The following is a 22,841-nucleotide window of genomic DNA, read 5'->3' on the forward strand; positions in this document are numbered from 1 at the left end:
CATGTTGTTATTTATTTGAATTATTATTGAGTCCTACTCTTCATGACTCCCTTTGAGGTTTTCTTGGCAAGGAAACTGGAGTAATTTGCCATTTCCTTCTTCAACTCATTTTACAGATAAGGAAAATGAGGCAAAGTGGGGTTACATGACTTGCCAAAGGTCACACAGTTTATTTGTGTCTGAGACCAGAGTTGAAGTCAGAACTTATCAACTTGCCAGCCTAATGGTCTTTTCATTGTACCAGCTAGGTTATACAGACATGGCTACAAATTAAAATATCATTCATTTCAAGATGAGGCCATGAGCTGATTGCATTCCATTTTTAGGACATTTCTATGAATTGAACTATAACAACATTGAAGCAGAATGTTTTGGCAACGGTCCCCTGATGTGGTCAGCAATAACTTCAACAGCTGTGATGCTTAAAAAAGAGCCTGGTGGTATTTTTTCCACAATGACTCAGCAGCAAAAGCAGCAAAGTCAAGTCCACCAGAAGTTCTATCTGCAAAGAACTTCCCTTCTGTAAAACTTCTGTGCAATCTGAGAAGCCACAATCAACAATTTCCATTCTAGTAACAATATTCCTTTGGGAATAGTGATTGTTTAGCTTGTTCAGTCATTTTTCAATCATGTCCAACTCTTAGTTACCCCCATTTGGGATTTTCTTAGCAAAGATAGATGGTGTTTGTCGTTTCCTTCTCCAGGCCATTTTATAGATGAAGAAACTGAGGCAAACAGGTTTAAGTGACTTGCACAAGGTCATATAGCTAGTAAGTTTATAAGACCACTTTTGAACTCAAAAAGATAAGTCTTACTGACTTCAGGTCCTGTTCTCTGACCACTGTGCTACTTAGCTGTCCTAAAAATGATGATACTGCCCTTCAGTAGACTTACTACTCATCAAGCCCTGCTTCAAACAAGGCATGAAGGAAACTTAGTCAAATAATGAGAGTCTAGAACTGAATCATCCCATGATGTTGGAGGCAGAATTCTGAGCAGTTCATTACTTTGTCCTTCTCAAAACATATCTTCTCCCCCCAGGGTTCTGTAAAGAAACTCACATTAACACAACCACCCTAGACCTCAAATTAAGGAAACATCTAATTTGGCCCTGATTGTGACCAGACAACAATAACAGTTCATCAATGCTTCATGTATAAACAATATTTCCACAAAGGAAGTCAAAGACTATAGGATTTATAAGAGTAAAAGATTTGCCTTTTATTCAAGCTAGTCTTGATGATTCAAAACTCTCTAAAATGTTGTAAGGACAAAGTCAAATTAAAAATATCTGATAGGATAATTACTGAAATAAGTTTGGAAATGATACATACATTGGAAATTCCACTTATATCAGGAAAATATCACCAGCTTATATGTTAATTAAGTATCATTCTTTTAAGTATCATGATAGAAAATTCCTACATGTCCATTCTGCATGCATTTGTTAAGGCTAGAGAGGCAGAGGAGACAGTCAAAGAATCACAATCTCACATTTACCAAGAACCTCAGAGGCTAGAAAGTCTAACTTTCATCTGACACAAGAGACATTTCTACAACATCCTCAAGAATTGGTCACAGAGTCATCTCTTGCAGATCTCCAATGAGAGAAAATGCTTTGAGTTCTGAGGAATTTCAGTGTAATTTTGGATCACTCTAATAATTAAGAAGTTCTCTCCCCCCCCCCCCCTTAGATCAAGCCTAAATCTGCCTTTATGCATCTTGTACCCACTGTTTCTACTCTAGTTATCAGAAGCCATGTAGAATAAGTACCTCTCCCATATGCCAGTCTTTCAAAGATGTGAAGCTTGTATTCTTTTCTAATTCTTAAGAAGACTCTTCTCCAGGCTGTACATTCTTGGTTCCTTCAAATAATCTTTGAATGTAAGGTTGTCCAGTCTCCTTGCCATTCTGGTCATCCTCTTCAGAATGCAGACAAAAGTTGTGACCTGAGCAAAAAAGTTCAGTCATTCAGATCCAGGAGTGATTTGCCTTTTCCTTCTCCAGCTTATTTTATAGAGGAGGGAACTGAGGCAAACAGTATTGAGTGACTTGCCCAAGGTCCACAGCTAATTAAGTGTCTGAGACCAGATTTGAATTCTAACACTTTATCCACAGTGGCACTTAGCTGACCTGTACTCAATAAAGGTCCCATGCCTCTCCCTATATAACCTAAGACGGTATTAGCTTTGTTTGGTTTCCATGTTATAGTGCTCATATTGAGTCTTCCAGATCTTTTTCATAGGAACTATTGTCTATTCCTATTTCCCCATTCTTTCTTTATGAAATTAATTTCCTATAACCATGTGGAATTTTACAATTATCCTTATTACATTTTTGTCTTATTTAATTTGATGCATTGTTCAAGTCTGTTGAGATCTTTTAGAATCCAGTTACTGTCAATGTGTAGATTATCCCTCCATGTATTGTGTCATCTTAAACTTGATCAAGTATGCCTTTCCTCTGAATTGTTGATAATAATGTTAACACAAGGGCAAAGACAGATCCTTAGAATATTCCAATAGAACCCTGCTATTCAGGTCTGGTTATTTAAGAAGAAAATGTTTGGGACTGATGCTATAGGCAAAAATAAAATATGGAGTTAATAAGAGGAAAGTAGAAGGATGCTTACACAAGTAGAGATAGTGGAAGAATGGGTTCATCTGAAGATGCTTAACACATCTGGAATAAAAGTGAAGAAATCAAATGATAAACCTGGACCAATCATGAGGATTTGTGTGTTGAAAAGAAAAAAAGTAAGAAAATCAATTTTTCTAAGGTGAAATATTAGTTATTTAATAGTGAAATATTAAAAGGGTTAATCATGGGTCATGGTTGAATAAGAGGCAAATAAGATCATAGTGGGAGGCATGGATAAGAATGGACTTTAATCATAGTGATGGATCAAGGAATAAAAGGTTAGGGGAGAAAAAAGAGTAGCTCTTGTCTCAGTGAGAAAGGTAGACAAGTGGAAAGGAAGGAGGTTGTGCATGGAGGTTGAAAATTCAAAGTTCAAAGGACTATTATTACCCATGTTAGAAGTGGTGTGATTCCTTGAAATGAAATTTAGTATATGACTATGCTTGAGTTAGACTGATAATGCAATAATCAAGAAAGTTAATGTTTTTGGAGTCTCAGTGCCTATGAGGCACTGAGGGAAGGTAATGGTCAACATGAATAACTTCTCTGAGGGTGGCCGCAGGGTCTGAGGTGGAGAGGAAGACACAGCCCAAGTATTAAAGTCATCAGGACCTTAATGTTCCAGATAACAGCACAATTACTAGATATCTGTTGACAGTGATATTGGAATTATAGAATATAGAATTATAGATCTTTGAGATATCAATTATACTCTATACAGCACCTTTTTCATCTCCTCCAAGACAACTCCAAGAGAAATTGGGGGGGGCGGTGTTTCTAAAGGTTATTAAGGTCTGAGATTATACAACTCCTTAGGAAAAAAGCTCATAAGTCAGTTGGTCCCCTCAGTTCCATTAAACAATTGTCATTTGTGGTAAGCAGAAACTTTCTCCTAAAGCCTCCCATTGAGTCTATGCAAACATCTGCCTTTGTTTTGCAGAGGTGGTGACACTCCCACAGCCAGTGCTCTCTGGAGGGGTCCAAACAGTTCTACTTTTAATGAGCAAGGGTTTCCAAATCCACATTAATCGAAAAGATCTTTCTCACAAGAAAAGGAAAAAAATACATCTTGTTCATATTTACAAAGGCCTTATTTGTTAGGAGATCTCCTGTTTGGCTTGCAGCTCAGCAAGACAGATGCTGAATGGGGAAGTTGTAGAAGTATCCATCACCCTGACCCATTTTTTTTTTTATCATTTCCTCTGCTTTCTCCCAACACAGATGTAAAGAACCAGACAAAAAAAAAGAGGAAATTGGAATGTCCTGCCCAAATATTACTGTGCTCAACAAGCAGCTTTTTAGGAGTTTCTAACAAAAACTTGCAAGACAGAGTACTAGGTTTGCATCTTCTCTGAGCCCTCTGCTCCCAAAAGAATATTCACACTATTCCATAAACTTTAACTTATATATAAGCCCCTCTACTACACAGCCAGATGGCCTTAATAAAGTCAAAGGAGCCTACTTTTAGAATCTCACATTCCCTGGTTTCACACAAATCTTCTGAAGTCAATAACTGATGGTGAGTTGTGGCCCACAGAAAAAGAGAGAACAACTCTAAGTGAAATTAAGGGGATCAGACTACTATCTGGTACTATGATCTTGGGAAAAAGCCACTAGTGTTCACAGTTGTCCAAAGAGAAAAAAAATTTTACTTAAGATTTGTGGTTTCTTCCAATTATAAAATTGTCTGATTCGGGACTCTAAGAATGAAGAGAGGGTGGATCCTATACCTAGGAAGAATACAATATGCAATTCAACAGGGGATGATTCAATTCCCAGTATAATTGTGATATATTATTTGGAACTCATTATGGCTTAGCTGTTTAAATGGATTGTAGAAGAGACAAAAACTCTGAAGCATCGGCTACAATGAGTTCAGGGTAGAGATGCCAAAAAAAGAAGAACAACCTGGAAAGGGTGGCAGGAGAAATGTTTGGAAGAGAGATTAGAGAGATCTTATGTATTCCTCTTCACTCCATCAAAAAGCCACTTTATAATCATCTATTATGTATAAGTTGCTATGTGAGGAGCTTTGGGAGATAGAGTGAAATTCATTCCTTGCTCTCTTAGAGCTTACAAAAAATATAAAATGTTTAAATGAAGAACTATAATAAATGCAATTACACTCACAAAAAAATGTCTAAGGGTAGCAGGAAAAGAAATTGGTGGCCTAACCTAAGAAGGTCCTGGTGATTATCAATTGAAGGACTGGCTCACACAAAGATTAAATCTTCTTTAACAGTTGCTGCCACTGCTCAGTCATTTCAGATCTGTTCAACTCATCCTGATCCCATTTGGAGTTTCCTTGACAAAGATACTGGAGTGGTCTGCCATTTTACAAATGAGAAAACTGAGGCAAACAGTGTTAAGTTACCTAGCTAGTTAGTGCCTGAGGTCACATTTGAACTCAAGTCCTCCTGACACCAAAGTTGGTGTTCTATCCACTGTGCCACCTACCTACCTTCTCTAACATAGCAGGCAATTATTCTTGAATGAGTCACTTCTCTCAGATTCAATTCCTCATCTATAAAATGGGTATCAATATTATAGCCCTGCCTACCCCAAGGACCTACTGTGAGTAAAATATTTTGTAAACTTTTAACTACTCCAGAAATGTCTGTTGCAATATTAAAATGCCCCCCACTATGCATATCTCTAATCTAAGACACTGCTTTGAACATAGTATGTATTAAATGTTTGATGAATTGAATTCAATTTAGTTCTAATTCAACAAGAGATAGTAGGGGAAGATTTTTTTTCTATTCAATCACTTTTCAGTTATGTCCAACTCTTCCTGACCCCAGTTTTCTTGATGAAGATATAGGAGTATTTTACCATTTCCCAGCTCATTTTATAGATGAGGAAACTGAGACAATTGAGGTTAAGTAACTTGCCCAGGATTACACAGCTAGTAAGTATCTGGGGTAAGATCTGAACTCAGGAAGACTACTTCCTGACTCCAGAGCTAAAACTCTATACAAAACTGCCCAGGGGGAGATTATGATGGAGAAATTATTGTCCAATACTAAGTAACTTCCTAACTATTTGGTTTCATTTTGAGTAATATTCCGGCTAGACTTCTGGAAATAAAATTGTGAAAACATGTTCTTCAGCAGACTCACCCTTCCTAAAAGCTGTGTGGGGGCTGGGGGGAGGTTGGGGGGGGGGGCAGGGGAGGGTGACAGGATGTAGTCTTAAAGAAGTCAAAAGCTGTTTTTACTTACCACACAGTGTCTAGGCAACAAGATGCCAGGAAACATTAATAGATACTAAATAATAGCAACAATTCCTATAGTAACAGTCCTGCACATATTTCCTAGATCACTCTAAGTCAGTGCATATGCAAGACAAGCAGCTCTTGGGTTTAAATAAGATTAGGCTATACCAGCACAGAAAGGGATTGCCATAGCACCCCAAATTATATAGAAGATGAGTTCCTGAAAAGAAAATTATAAACCAACTCTATGTGCTTGAAAGCTATGTAACTGACATTATTAAGTCAATGAAATGAATTGGTTAAAGGCAGCTTCAGGAATCATTAGTGGGAGCAGGAAGGAGAAGGATGGCTATCAAGAGATGAGAGACAAAGAAATCAAGGGAAATGAGAGATGTTTGGCTTTGAATCTGTTCTCCCTCTTCTTTTCAGAGATTAAAAAAACAAAAACAAAACTACTCCTCTAGAAAATGGACCAAGGTAGAAGTGCTATACTACATTGTAGTTATTCATTTTATCCTATATACATATTGCAGTTGGGCAGAGCAGTAGATAGAGCACTGGAAGACCTGAGTTCATATCTGATCTGACCTCAAATGCTGACTAGCTGTGGGACCCTGGACAAATCACTTATCCTCAATCAGTCTCAATATACTTATCTATAAAATGGAGGTATTAATAACATATACTTCCCAAGGATGCTATGGAAATAAAATATATATAATAGTCATAAAGCACATTGCAAACCTTAAAGCATTCTACAGATGCTAGCCATTATTTAGTACATAGTGTCTACTTCATTAGAATGTAAGTTTCTTAGAAATAAAAATTATTTCAATCTTTGTACTTGTACCTCAACATCTGGCACATAGTAGGCTTTGAGCCTTGATTGTTTGTTTGATTGATTAATTGATTGACTTTGGGAAACCTGAAATATCAGGATAGGGATGAAGCTATTTCTAAGCACTGGGAAATCCAACTAACAGTTAAAAAAAATGTCCACCCACTCTCTACATACATATTCCATTAATTAGAGATCGTTTCTGGTTAACTAGCAATTTTGTTTAGGACTTTGTAGGCACGGTGCCCTTGAAAATCATCTTTGGCAAGCTGCCTCAGGTTGCCAATGGCTACCATTCCATGCTGATATGAAAAAGAGAACCACTGTGAACTAAATGAGTGGCACTCTCTTGTAGACATGAGTCAGGGTAAATCAAATCCTTGCAACTGGGAGTTCAACTGTATAATGGAGTAAAAGCTTGTTTCTCTGATTCCTATTTCCTGCCAGAGTAATTTCCCTACAGAAAAAACTCTATTCATGTCACTCTCTTGCTAATAAATTTTCACCCACCTGGTAATGCATCAGCACACTCCAAGTAGAGGTAAAATTGTAAGGAAAATCACGGAAACAGAAAGAGAGAGATTAGAAGTAAAAGATAATATTACTAAGGTTTGTTGCTTTGAATGTCATGCTAATGAGTTTGAACTCCATTTGGCTGTAAATTCCGTAAGGGCAAGGGTTCTCCTTCTTTTTCTGTATTTGTATTCCCAGAGTTTAACACAGTTCCAGGCTCCTAGTATTTGCAAAATATATGTTTATGGATTGATTGATTTTTGTTCTGTGAACAATGGAGAAGCATCTGAAAATTCTGAGCAGGGAAATGACATGAAGTTCTTGTGTTGTCTGGGCAGGTCTTCCCTGTCCCAGAGGTGAAAAATAAAACAGAATAGTCTTCTACTCCCAACCAGAAACAGAGGCTAGAACCATTACAAGACTGATTGGTGACAAATAAGGAAATATTCTCACTTGTATATACCACCAAAAGATGGAAGGAAAGAAGGAAGGAAGGAAGGAAGGAAGGAAAAAAGACAACTGACCTCTTCCCTATTTTTCAAATTTTTTTTATACTTTATTCTACTTGGATTTTGATGAATGTATACTTAGGAGAAGTTATCTAGAACAATGAATAATAAGCTTGGAATCAAGAAGACTCATTCATGAGTTCTGATCTGGCCTCAGACATTTACTAGCAATGTGATCCTAGCCAAGTCATTTAACCTTGATTACCTCTGTTTCCTCATTTGTGCAATGAGCTAGAAAAGGAAAGGGCAAACCACTCCAGTATCTTTGTCAAGAAATCCTTAAATTACATCCCTAAACAACAATAAACAAGTCATGAACTAGCTACATTGCATATTTGCTTCTCTTCACCCATGACATACCATCTCCAAATACAGTGCCTACTTTTTATGCTGTCCCCATGACTGAAATGCTCCTCTTCCTTACCTCTGGTTCCTGCCTTCCCTGACCTACTTCAAGAGTCCCCCTTATTCCTATTTTCTGCAAGAGGTCTTTTCTGATTCTTTCCTCCTTGTCTTCCTATTACTAGTGCCTTCCCCATAAGATCACTTCCAATTTATACTATACATCTTAAATGTACATAGTTATTTGCATTAGAATATGAGATCATCCAAGGCAAGGATTATGGTCTGGCTTTTTTTTTATATCCTCAACATTTATCAGAGTAAGCATGTAAATGTGGTCATTGACTACTGACCTTTCTTGAGTATAGATTCTCCACTGGTCTCTACAGATCCTGGAAGCTATTTCAATCAATAAATAAACATTTAGAAATCACCTATGATTTACTGGAGACTGTCCTAAACTATGACTGCAAGATGCCTGATGCCCAAGATCATGCCATACACTTCCCTATTTTTTGTCAAAACAATATGGTAGAAAGAGCTGCTCTGTTTGGAAGCACACTGCTGTAATCCTGGCTACCTGAAAACCTAAAGTTGGTTGATCCCTTGAACTGCCTTGAGAGGGCTACACCAAAAGGTGGCTAAAGTTGATTCAGTGTTTGCAATATGACTGAGGACAAGGGAGGAAGAAAAGGAAGCACTTAGCTGATTAAAGAGGGGTGAAACAAACCACGTAAGAAATGGTGAAGTTCAAGGTTTCCATGTAGACAATGAGTGACTTGTGTGATTCCAACCTGGGAGAAATAGATCCAATTTTGTGTGTGTGTGTGTGTGTGTGTGTGTGTGTGTGTGTGTGTGTGTGTGTGTTCATTTATTGTTGTTTTTTCTTTCTGGGCATCTAGGTGGCTGTGGATAGTGTTTGACCTGAAGCCAGAAGACTCATCTTTCTGAGTCCAAATTTGGCCTCAGATTGTTACTAACTGTATAACCCTGGACAAGTCAAGATTAACTGTAGAGGCACAGCCAGAAAATCTATGAGTTTGAGGAACTCCTTATGACATATCTAGCCACACACTTGAGCATCATAGGAGAAACTAGACCTCAGGATTTTTGCCAAGTTACTGGCTGTTGTGGGAGGTATTGGTGGTTGAACCAGGAAGTTTTCCTCCTGTAACTGTTACTCTAAAAACATGTTTCTTCTTCTACCCCTTAGCCTTTGAGCACAAGCCAGAGGCTCAAATTGACTTTTTTTTAAAAGAATCATTTTCTGATGTTATTTACTTTGAATGGAAATTGCAAATTCCATAGGGGTTCTTTCTTTGCTCAAAGAAAATCACCCTCATCAAATTCACTCAGCTCAAGCTTCCTTGTTCAGGGAATTCAAAGGAGGCAAAAAAGATATAATCTTTCTACCATCAGCATAGATTATAGCATTTTCTTAGAAACTCTCTGCATACCAACACATAATTTCAAAGCAACACTTCAGGTAAGCTATAGGTGACCCTCCCCCAGCCCCCAACCTCTGTTTTCAATGGAAATTCTGCATCTCATTTTCTGCTCAGTGCCTCAAGACATGCTTCCCCTGGAGAATACAGAATTCAAAGCAGAGGAACAGATGCTCACAAATTAAGGCAATCTATCTATTTACCTACAACAATCCTGGGGGTGATTTGGGGAGAGAGGGAAAGAAAGGACTGAAAACAAACCCAGTAATATAATTTTTTTTAAAAGGTATCTAAAATCAATCTCAGGAAGACACTTTTATGTGGGGAGTCGCTGTCTGAGACACCTGACTTTAGGTGTCCTGTATATGAGTAATCAACTGGTCTGTGTGTTAAAATGTAAAATGTAGAAGAAAGTTTTAAAATGAGTATATTGTCTCAGAAATCCTAGATATGGTCTCCACATTTTGTTATTAAGTCATCTCTATTTCTGCACACCCCAGGTTTCATGTCTTTGCTTCTCATAGTCATAGAATTTGTCTTTACAAATTCTTTAGCAAATTGAGTTTTGTGGAGTCTGAGTCTGCCTTTGAGAGGATGCAGCAGCACCAGAGAAATCGGTTAACAGAATCCTAGAGCAAGAATGATTAACCTAGGGGTCACAGACAAAGGAGAGAAATAAAGGAGTGAAGGAAGGAAGGAAGGAAAGAAGCATTTATTAAAGAGTCTAATATATGCTAGTACTGTCCTAAGCAATAAAAATAATGATGACAATATAATATATATATTACATATAACATTTATATAGCACTTACTAAATGCCATGAACTGTGTTAAGAGCTTGAAGATGATCTCATTTGGCTTTCTCAAAAGCCCTAAGAGGTTGATGTTCTCATTTTGTGAATGAAAAAAACTGGGGCAAACAGAGGTAAGTTACTTGCCTACAGTCACAGAGCTACTAAATGTTTGAAGTCAAATTTAAATTCAGGTAGGTCTCCCTTACTTCAGATCCAGGAAAGTGTCAATTAGATGTTAATATATTTGATCTAGCTGCTGTATTTGGAGAGATAAACAGAGATCTTATGATCTTGGATAAGTAAAATTTATACAAACACACACACACACACACATACACACACACATATTCATTAACCTCTAACTGAAATTTAACATTTCCTTCAATTATTTAAAAGCATTAATCTGAGAGGTGTTATGTAGTCTTTATCACCCTAGCAAAGGCTCCTACAAAGAAGTCTTTAATTAGCAAACATTTTTCTTCAATCGTTGGGGAAAGGGTACTAGATTTAGAGACAGAGTATGAAGGTTCAAGTCTCAGGAAGGGAGGAAGGGAGCGAGACTTATATAACCTTAGTAAGTCGTTCAGCTTTTTGGATTTCATATTCCTCACCTGGAAAATGAAGAAATTAGTTTAGATAGATGATCTATACTAACGTTTTATGATTGTGTGACTTTCTCTTTTGATGCCTCCTCTAAACATTCTCTACCTGTGCTGTCCAGGGTTCCTCCTATGATGTCTCATGTTCAAAGCAGGTTACCTGACAGGCAACAAATTTCTACCTCCAGTACAACACAATACAATCTGGTTCATCATTTATTGGATGCTTTATAAATTGAGTATTGGAAGAAACAGTTTCCATAACAGAAGTTCCCTGAATTGATAAAATTCCTAAATTCAAAAATAAAAATTATGTGAGTAATCATCAAGACAAATGATACAAAGACAAAGAAATTTTAAACCATTCATTCTTCAAAAAAAAAATCATAAACAATACATCTTATCTCCTCCCATCTCTCACCCTCCTTATTGAAAAGGAAAGGAGAAACTTAACTCTTGTTACAAATGTTCATAGTCAAGACTTCCAGCCAAGATGGTGGGGAGAAGACAGGCACTGTGTTAAGTGCTCCTCTTTCCCTTTAAAAATACATGGAAAGAAGCCTCTTAATAGAAATTTGATCAACAAAAACCAGAAAGAGAATCTAGGAGAAGAATACCTACCAACAAAGTCTGTCTCAGGGGACCATGGGTGAACTGGGAGATGAGAGCAGAGGGTCAGAACAGGGACAGCAGCTGGGAGAATCCAGAAGACTAACCTCAGCCACAGAGACTTTGGTGAGTCATGGATGCAAGATCCAACTTTAATCTCAGAATCTTTGTGGTGGTGGGTGGGGCGGGAAGAAGAGGAGCTACTGAATGGTGAGTTCCAGCACAGAGAGTTTCAGAACACACCTGGAGAACAACCAACTGGACAGGGGACCTGAGCTCTATACTTTCAGCTGAGCCCTTTTTCCAGAACAAACAAACAACAACCCCCATGCCTTCAGGCTCAGGTGTGGGCAACTGAGTTCACTCAAGGGAAAGAGAGATTAACTCCCTCCCCCAGGGCTCAAGCACATTGTTCAAGGTCAACTCAGACCCTGCTGCTGAGGGCTTTCCAGAGAAAACCACCAGCACTCCCTACTGGGCAGCCCTTGGAATTACTAAACCAAATGAACAAAGCCTCTAGGATTTTCCAAAGCAAACCTCTGAGAGATAGCTGCCCCCCCAAAACAAGATCCTAGAAAGTTTAAGAAAGGACAGCAAAAGGGGGATCCATGGAAAAATACTTAGAAGACATAGATTCTAACCCGGAGAGATCTAACAGTTCTGAGGAGAATATAAATTGGTCTCCAGCCCAAAAAGACTTCTTTGAAGAAATCAGAAAGGAGTTTAAAAATCAACTGGAAAAATTGGGAAAAGAAACTCAAGAGAAAATTAACACCTTGCAACAAGAAAACAAATCCTTGGAAAATACAATTGGACAAAATACAAAATGAGACTAACTGATCTTCAAGTGGGCAAATGCAAAAAGAAAATAATTCTCTCAAAATTACACTTGGGCAAATGGAAAACTCCTTCAAAAACAGAATTGACCAAATGGAAAAGGAATTGCAAAAGGTAAATTAAGAAAATTCTTCTCTAAAAAAAAAAGAACGGAGTCTGTGGAAACTAATGACTTCATGAGACAACAATATCTGTTAAAACCAAAAGATCAAAAAATAGAAGAAAATATAAAATACCTCATCAGCAAAACCACTGACATCAAGAACAGATTAAGAAGGGACAACCTGAGAATTATAGGCCTTCATGAAAACACTGAAGAGAAAAAAAGCCTGGACTTAATATTACAGGATTTAGTGATAGAAAATTTCCCTGCTATCATGGAAGCAGAGGGGAAAATAGTTATTGAAAGAATACATCAATCCCCTATGGAAAGAGATAGTAAAATGAAAACACCAAGGAATGTTGTGGTCATATTACAGAACTATCAGATAAAAGAGAAAAACCTGTAAGCAGTCAGATTCACAATAAGGATTATGCAGGACTTGGTCACATAAACATTAAGGGATTGAAGGGCCTGGAATGAGATATTCCAAAGAGCAAAGAAGCTTGGAATGCAGCCAAGAATCCACTATTCACCAAAGTGGAGTCTTATCTTCCAGGGGAAAAGATGGACATTTAATGTAATGGGAGACTTCCAACATTTCCTGATGAAAAGACCAGAGATAAATGGAAATTTTAGACATCAAAATGGAGCCTCAAGAGACAAATGGAAAGGTTAAAAAAAAGGATAAAGAAAAAAACTACTTTCCAATAAGACAAAACTGGCTATATACCCACTTGGGAGAAAGATTCTCATAACTCTTGAGAATTGTAACTCTATTAGAGAGACTATACTTAGCCAGAACTGATGGACACTCATAACTTTTCTGTGACTCAATGATTTAAAAACAATACCTATTAAAAAGGGGGACAATAAGGAGATGGGAGGATGGAGAAGATTGAATGGGTTAAATCTCATTATATCAAGAGGTGCAAAAGACCTTTTGTAATAGAGGGGAAGAAGGGAGGAGGTGAGAACCACCTGAATCTTCATCTCACCAAACTTGGCCTAATGTTAACTTTTATACATTCAATTAAGTTAAGAAATTTATCTTACCTTTCAAGTATTAAAAGGGGAAAAAGGGAGGGGGGACAGGGATGGGGAGAAAAAGGGGAACTAACAGAAGGAAGGGAAGGGAAAGGGGAAAAGGGAAAGGGTAAAGAAAGGGGAGGGAGGATGATATAGGAGTGAAAACACACTGAAGGTGATGGAATTCAGAAGCAAAAAACTGAGGAATATGGATAAAGGGGAAAATGGGAAATACAAACAGAAGGAAGCTAGCAAGTAGGGCAATAAAGAGTTAGTAAATATAACTTTGAATGTGAATGGGAGAACTCTCCCTCAGAACATAAGCAATAGCAGAGTGGATTAAAAACCGGAATCCTATAATATGCTGCTTACAAGAAACTCATTTGAAGCAGAGAGATACATATAGAGTAAAGGTAAAAGTTGGAGAAAAATATATTTTCCTTCAGCTGAAGTGAAAAAAGAAGGGGTAGCAATCCTTATCTCAGACAAAGCATCTAAAGAAATAGATAGCGTTAAAAGAGATAAGGAAGGAAACTATATCCTCCTAAAAGGTACCATAGACAATAAAGTAATTTCAATACTAAATATGGATGTACCCAATGGTATAGTATCCAGATTCTTAGAGGAGAAGTTGAAAGAGCTACAGGAAGACATAGACAGCCAAACTCTACTAATGGGGGACCTCAACCACCCACTCTCAGATTTAGATAAATCTAATCATAAAATAAATAAGAAGGAAGTTAAGGAGGTAAATAGATTGTTACAAAACCCTATATAAGATACATTTATGGAGGAAATTGAATGGGTATAGAAAGGAATATACTTTTTTTTTTTCTGTAGGACATGGCACTTACATAAAAATTGACCATGTACTAGGGCATAAAAACCTAATGATCAATTGCAGAAAGGCAGAAATAGTGAATACATCTTTCTCAGATCATAATGCAATAAAAATCATATGCAATATTGGTCCAGGGAGATATAGACCCAGAACTAATTGGAAACTAAATAACTTCATATTAAAGAATGAGTGGAGAAAGCAACAAATTATAGAAATAATTAATTATTTAATCCTAGATAATGACAATGAAACATGCCAAAACCTATGGGATTCATTCAAAGCAGCTGTCAGGGGCTATATTATATCTTTAAATTCTTACATTAATAAATTAGAGAAAGAAGAAATCAATGAACTAAATATGCAACTAAAAAATTAGAGAAAGAACAAATTTTAAAAAATACTTCAATTAAATACCAGATTAGTAATTCTAAAAATTAAAGGAGAAATTATTATAATTGAAAGTAAGAAAACTATTGAAATAATAAATTCAATCAAGAGCTAGTTTTATGAAAAAAACAATAAAATTTGTAAACCTCTGGTCAATTTGATTAAAAAAAAGAAGAAAACCAAATTGCTAGTATCATAAATGAAAAAGGTGAACTCACCACCAATGAGGAGGAAATTAAAGTAATTGTTTGAAACTATTTTGCTCAACTCTATGCCAACAAATTTGACAATCAAAGTGAAATAGATGAATATTTACAAAAATATAAGTTGCCCAGATTAAATGAAGAGGAAATTAACCAAATAACCCTATCTCAGCAAAAGAAATTCAACAAGCCATTATTAAACTCCCAAAGAAAAAATCTCCAGGGTCCAATGGATTCACAAGTGAATTCTATCAAACATCTAAGGAACAATTGGTTGCAATTCTATATAAATTCTTTGGAAAAATAAGTGAAGACAGAACTGTGCCTAGTGCTTTATATGATACTAATATGGTGCTGATACCTAGACCAGGAAGAGTTAGAACACAGAAAGAAAATTATAACCCTATCTCCCTGATAAATATAGATGCAAATATCTTAAATAAAATCTAAGTAAAATGAATACAACAAGTTATCAATAGAATAATGCATTATGATCAAGTAAGATTTATCCCATGAATGCAAGGTTGGTTCAATATTAGAAAAACTGTTACAATAACTAATTATATCAATAATAACCCTATCAGAAATCATAAGATCATATCAATAAATGCTGGAAAAGCTTTTGACAAAATACAGCATCCATCCCTACTAAAAACACTAGAGTGTAAGAATAAATGGATTCTTCCTCAGAATAATAAGCAGTATCTATATGAAACTATCAACAAGCATTATATACAATGGGAATAGGCTAGACATATTCCCAATAAGATCAGGCATGAAACAAGGAGGCCCATTATCACCACTACTATTCAATATTGTATTAGAAATGTTAGCTTCAGCAATGAGGGAGAAAAAGAAATTGAAGGAATTAAAATTGGGAAGGAAGAGACAAAACTCTCACTCTTTGCAGATGACATGATGGTATACTTAGAGAATTCCAAAAAATCTTCTAAAAAAACTACTAGAAATTATTAGCAACTTTAGCAAACTCACAGTATATAAAATAAACCCTCATAAATTCTCAGAATTTTTATGTATGACTAGCATGATACAGAAGAAAGAGAAATACCATTCAAAGTAACCTCAGACAATATAAAATACCTGGGAGTCTACCTGCCAAGGCAAACACAAAAACTTTTTAAAAACAATTACAAAACACTTCTCACACAAATAAAATCAGATTTAAATGACTGGGCAAATGTCAACTGCTCATGAATAGGTCAAGCTAATATAATAAAAATGACAATTCTAACAAAACTAAACTACTCATTCAGTGCTCTACCAATCAAAATTCCAAAAAATTACTTTAATGAGTTAGAAAAAGTTGTAAGTAAATTTATAGTGGAGAAACAAAAAGTCAAGAATTTCCAGTGATTCAATGAGAAAAAAGTACAAAAGAAGGTGGCTTTGCCTTACCAGATCTAAAACTATATTATAAAACATCAGTCATCAAAACTGTCTGGTATTGGGTAAGAAATAAAGTGGTGGATCTGTAGAATAGACTAGGTAGGTACAATAGCAGGAAATGATTATAGTAATCTGCTGTTTGATTAACCCAAAGAGTCCAGCTATTGGGATAAAAATTCTCTCTTTGATAAAAACTGTTGGGAAAATTGGAAGTTATTATGGAAGAAATTTAGATTAGACCAACACTTCACACCCTGTACCAAGATAAGATAAAAATATATACAGGATTTAGACATAAAAAAGCAATATTATAAGCAAAATAGAAGATCAAGGAGTAGTTTACCTGTCACATCTATGGAAAGGGAAGCAGTTTATGGCCAAAGAAGAGATGGAGAACATCATTAAAAACAAACTAGATAATTTATTATTAAAATATTATATTATTAATATTATAAATTATTAAATTAAAAAGCTTTTGCACAGACAAAACCACTGTAACTAATATCTAAAGAAATGTAGTAAATTGGGAAACAATTTTCACAGCTAGTATTTCTGACAGAGGACTCAGTTCTAAAATATACAGAGACCTGAGTCAAATTTTCAAAAAAAACAAGCCATTCCCCAATTACCAAATGGTCAAAGGATACACAAAGGCAATTTTTAGCTGAGGAAATCAAAGCAATCTATAGTCATATGAAAAATTGCTCTAAATCATTACTTATTAAAGAAATGCACATTAAAGCATCTCTGAGGTACCACCTCACACCTCTCAGATTGGTCAATATGACCAGGAATGACAATGATCAATGTTGGAAGGGATATGATAAATCTTGGACTCTAATACATTGTTGGTGGAGTTGTGAACTAATCCAACCTTTCTGAAGAGCAATTTGGAATTATGATTTATGACTCTAATGAGATAAAAGAGGGGAGGATAGTTAGTGATGATGAAACAATTTTGCTTATTAATCAATCAATCAACCTTTTAGACTAGTACTTCTATCATGACAGATAATCAGAGTATATTTTGACAAAGGGGTTGTAAATACAAGATAGGGTAAAGACAATAAAAACACTAAAAAAGAGGATAAATAACATCAGGTGGAAGAGGCACAAAGACCTATTATAAGAGAGGGAAAGGAGGAAGGGTATGAACACTGAGTAAACCTACTCAATAGAGTTGGGTCAGAGAAGGAATACCACATATTCCCAACTGGGTTTAAAAGTCTATCATAAGGATGGCTAGGTGGTGTACTGGATAGAGCACTGGCCTTGGAGTCAGGAGTACCTGGCTTCAAATCCAACCTTAGACACTTAATAATTACCTAGCTGTGTGGCCTTGGGCAAGCCACTTAACCCCATTGCCTTGCAAAAATCTAAAAAAAAAAGTCTATCCTACCATACAGAGAAGTGGGGGGGGGGGGAAGAAAATGAAAGAGGAAGGGATTGATCAAAGGAAAGGTGACTACAAAAGTGAAAGCTAAGTTAAACAAAAGTTAAAAGAAAAATAAAAAGGTAAAAGAAGCAAAAATTATAAATAGGGAAAGAAAGCATGGAGGGAAATACACAATTAGTCATTTTAACTGTAAATGTGATTAGGATGAACTCTCCCATAAAATGGAAGCTGATAACAGAATTGATTAAAAATCCATAATCCCACAATATGTTGTAGGGCAAAGGTAACTATATTATGCTTCAGAGTAAGTAAAAAAATCAGGGGTAGCAATACTGATCTCAGACAAAGCAAAAATAGATTTCATTAAAAGGGATAAGGAAGGAAACAGCATCTTCTTAAATTGAATCATAGGCAATGAAGTCATATCATTGCTAAACATATATGTACCAAGTAGTATAGCATTCAAATTTTTGGAGAAGCTAAATGAATTACAAGGCAATATAAGTAGCAAAACATTATTATTGGGGGACTTCAACCTCTCTCTCTCTCTCTCTCTCTCTCTCTCTCTCTCTCTTCCCTCTCTCTCTCTCTCTCTCTCTCTCTCTCTCAGAATTAGATAAATCTAACTACAAAATAAGCAAGAAGAAAATTATGAAGGTGAAAAAAATCTTTGGAAAGCCTAGCTATGATAGAGCTCTGGAGAAAACTTAATAAGGATAGAAAATAATATACCATTTTCCCTGCAATACATGACATCTATATCAGATTTGACCATGCACTAGGGTGTTAAAAACTTTACATTCAAAAGCAGAAATGCAGAAATAATAAGTGCAGGCTCTTAAGATTATGGTGTATTAAAAATTTCATGCAATGAAGGGTCATAGAAAGAGAAACCAAAAATTAATTGGAAATTAAATAAAAATTTTAAAGAATGAGTGGATCAAACAACAAATCATAGAAATAATCAACAATTTCACCCAAGAAAATTAGAATAATGAAACATCATACCAAAATTTATAGGATGTAGTCAAATAAGTTTTTAGGAGAAATTTAATATATCTAAATGCTTATATGAATAAAATAGAGAAGAGATCAATGAATTGGGTATGCAACTAAAAACTAGTAAAAGAGCAAATTAAAGATCTCCAATTAAATACCAATTTAGAAATTCTGAAAATAAACCAAGAAAAGAATATTCATTAATAACATTCATTAACATTCATTCATTAGCAACAACATTGTGAGATGATCAACTTTGATGGATGTGGCTGCTCTCAGCAGTTTAGAGAACTAGTACAACCCTATTAGACTGGTTATGGACAATGCTATCCCCATCCAGAGGAAGAAAAACAAAATAAAACAAAAATCCTTCAGAATCTGAGGAACACCACATTCACTTTTAAAAACAATCTCATGTATTTCTTCCCTTAATCCAAATTCCTCATACCAAAAATGACTAATCTGTAAACATGCTTAACACAAATGTGTAAATACAATACTAACCTGACTGTTAACTGCTGAGGGAAGGGGGTAAAAAGGAAAGGTGGAAGGAAATTTTCTAACTTAGAAATTAACATAGGCATATGGATGAATGTTAAAAAAAATTCATAACATGTATTTAGGAAAGTAAAGTATCAATAAAAAATTGCTAGCCTCAGTGGGAAAGTAAGATTTAAAAAAAAGAAATTCTGAAAAATCAAAGGAGAGTTTAATAAAATTGAAAGCAAGAAGGCCATTGTTCTAATAAATAAAACTAAGGTTTTTTATGAAAAGAATAGATAAATATTTGATTAATCTGATTTTAAAAAGAAAGAATACCAAATTCCCACAAAAATGAAAACAGTGAACTTACCACTAATGAGAAAGAAATTAAAGAGATAATTTGGAGCTATTATGCTCAGCTGTATGCCAATAAATTTGACAACTTGACAAAATGGATGAATATTTACAAATATACAAACTAATCAGATTAACAGAAGAGGACATAAAATACTTAAATAATCCCATTTGGGAAAAGGAAATTGTAAAAACCATTAATAAACTCTCTAAGAAAAAGTCTCCAAGTTGAGATGGATTTACAAATGAATTCTTCCAAACATTTAATGAAAAATTAATTCCAATTCTACATAAACTAGTTTTAAAAACGTTCTGCTAAATTCCTTTTCTGATAACAATATGGTATTAATGCCTGAACTAGGAAGTGTCAAAATAAACAAAGAAAATCATAGATCAAACTCCCTAATGAAAATTGATGCAAAAAATCTTAAATACGATTTTAGCAAAAAGATTACAAGTTATTACTAGGATAATATATCATGATCACAGTCACCATTGGTGTAATGAACGTGTGAACATTCATAGGCAACACAAGATCCAATAGATTTTCATGACAAGCAACTCTTGTTTTCAGAGTATCAAAACAAGGTATGGGTATCCAAATAGCAGCCCTGAGTGAAACAAGACTGGCAAATGAAGGTTAATTTACTGAAGTCAAAATGCATACTCAATTTTTTAGAGTGGCCACAGTGAAAGGGAACACCAGGACGCTAGGGTAGCTTTTGCAATCAAAACTAATCTAGTCAAACTTCTTGAATGCCTACCAAAAGGAGTGAATGAAAGACTCATAACAATGACATTACCACTTCTAGGAAAACACCATACCACCATCATCAGTGCCTATGCTCTCACCATGACAAACACTGATGAAATTAAAGAAAATATTAAGAAAACCTGACAACCTTATCAATGTATCAAAAGAGATAAAGCTTATAATTCTGGGTGATTTTAATGCTAGACTCAGATTACCAGTCTTGGCAGGGAGTCCTTGGGAGGAAGGAGTTGGAAACAGCAACAGCAATGGTTACCATCTAATGAAGATTTACATATCTCATGACCTTTCTCATCACAAACACTGTCTTCCATTTACCTAAATGTAATAAAACTTTCCTGGATGCACCCTTATAGCAAAAATTGACACCTATTAGACTATGTAATTATAAAGAGAAGAGACAGGATTTGAGAATGACAAAGACAATGTGTGGTGCAGAGTGCTGGACTGATCACAGACTCATCCCCTCTAAGCTAAATATTCACATTCAACCAAAATGGCTGCCCCAAGGTGAAATGAATAATAAAAGAACTAACATCAAAAGATTAGAGTGTCTCTCTGGGTGGGAACAGTTTATTATCTACTTGGAAAACTGAGCCAACACATGGTTGGCAACAGTGTAGCAGAAAAAGAGTGGGAAGCTTTCAGAGATCTGGTATACAGCACCCTATTTATTCATCTGAACCAGAACACTCTCAAACCCCAAAGCTGGTTCGATGAAAATGATAGGGAAATATAAAAGCTGCTAAATGACAAAACAAGAACACCATGGGGTTTACCGGGATAGTTCATCCATTTCTAAGAAGGCAGCATTTAATTCCATCTAAAGAAAAGTACAAGCAAAGCCATTTCCTTGGCTCAGTCAGAAGGTAGATGAAATTTAGTTTTATGCAGACAATAACAAATCAAAATGCTTTTATGATGCCCTGAAGGCTATTTATGAGCCAAAGACATATGGTGCATCTCAGCTACTCAGTACTGATGGATTCACATTAACAATAGAGACATGATCCTAGACAGATGGGCTGAACATTTCCATAGAGTCCTTAACAGACCATCTTCAGTCTATGTAGAAGCTGTTGACTATTTACCTCAAGTTGAAGATAATTAGTCCCTAGCTGAAGTTCTAACTGAAGAAGTTTTTTGAATGCCATTGGGCTCCTTTCAAGTGGCAAAGTACCTGGTGCTGATTCTTTTCCATCTGAGATCCACAACGGGGGGGGGGGGGGGGGGGGCATTGCTTATCCAAAAACTGACTGAAATTTTCCAAGTTATATGATATGAAGAGGTTATCAGCCAAAGATTCAAGGATGCCTCTATCATCTATCTCTATAAAGGTAAAGGGAATAGATCATCTTAGGACAATCATACTCCTCAACAGGCTGATTCTTCACCTGGAAGATGGTCACCTCCCTAAGAGCCAGTGTGGTTTCAGAAAGTGTCAAGGTATAGTCAATATGGGGTTTTCTGCTGAACAACTCCAGGAAAAATGTTAGGGACAGAACAGAGGACTATATACAACATTTGAGTATCTGACCAAGGCCTTTGGCACCGTCAGTCTTGAGAGTTTATGGACAACTATGTCAAATTTTGGTTGCCTGGAGAAGTTTATCAGGATTGTACAACAATTTCATGATGGCATGTGTGGCTGGATTCTGGATAGTGGACAACATTCTCAAGATTTCCCAGTCACCAATGGAATAAAACAAGGATGTGTCCTTGCTCCCATACTTTTTAGCATGTTTTCAGCCATGTTGTCAAACACTTTCATTGAGAATGAGCATGGCCTCAAGGTCAGCTACCACACTAATGGCAAATTTTTCAACTTGAGAAGGTTACAAGCTAAGGTCAAAGTTGAAGGAGTGTTGCATGATCTTCTGTTTGCAGATGATTGTGCTCTCAATTCAGTCTCTGAAGCTGAGCTGCAACAAAGTATGGAATAATTCTCTGCTGCTTGTGCTAACTTTAGTCTAACAATTAACACCAAGAAAACACAAGTGTTCCATCAGCCAGAACCACACCATCCATAGATGGAATCATCAATTACAGCAAATGGAGAAGTTTTGACTGTGGACAAGTTCACTTAACCTGGCAGTGCCCTTCCAAGGAGGTACATGTTGACAATGAGGTTGACACATGCATTGCCAGAGATAGCTCAATATTTGGGAGACTCCAAAAGAAAATTGTATTAAAGAAAAAAGTGGTATTAGACTGACTACCAAACTGAAGTTCTACAGAGCTGTTTTGCTGATCTCATTGCTCTATGCATTTGAAACCTAGACAGTCTATTGCCCTGTCAGGAAACTGAATTGCTTCCATTTAAATTGTCTTAGGAATATTCTGAAGATCACCAGGCAGGAGAAGATACCATACACTGAGGTCCTTTCTTGAACTAAATTGTCTAGCATTCTAATATTACTACAGAGAGTACAACTACAGCAGGCTGGATATGTTAAAATGCCAGGTATATGCTTGCCTATTTTATGGGCAACTCACACAGGACAAGCACTCACAATTGGGTCAGAAG

This window comes from Macrotis lagotis, chromosome 1 (genome assembly GCF_037893015.1).
Source record: "Macrotis lagotis isolate mMagLag1 chromosome 1, bilby.v1.9.chrom.fasta, whole genome shotgun sequence".
Classification (NCBI taxonomy): Eukaryota; Metazoa; Chordata; class Mammalia; order Peramelemorphia; family Peramelidae; genus Macrotis; species Macrotis lagotis.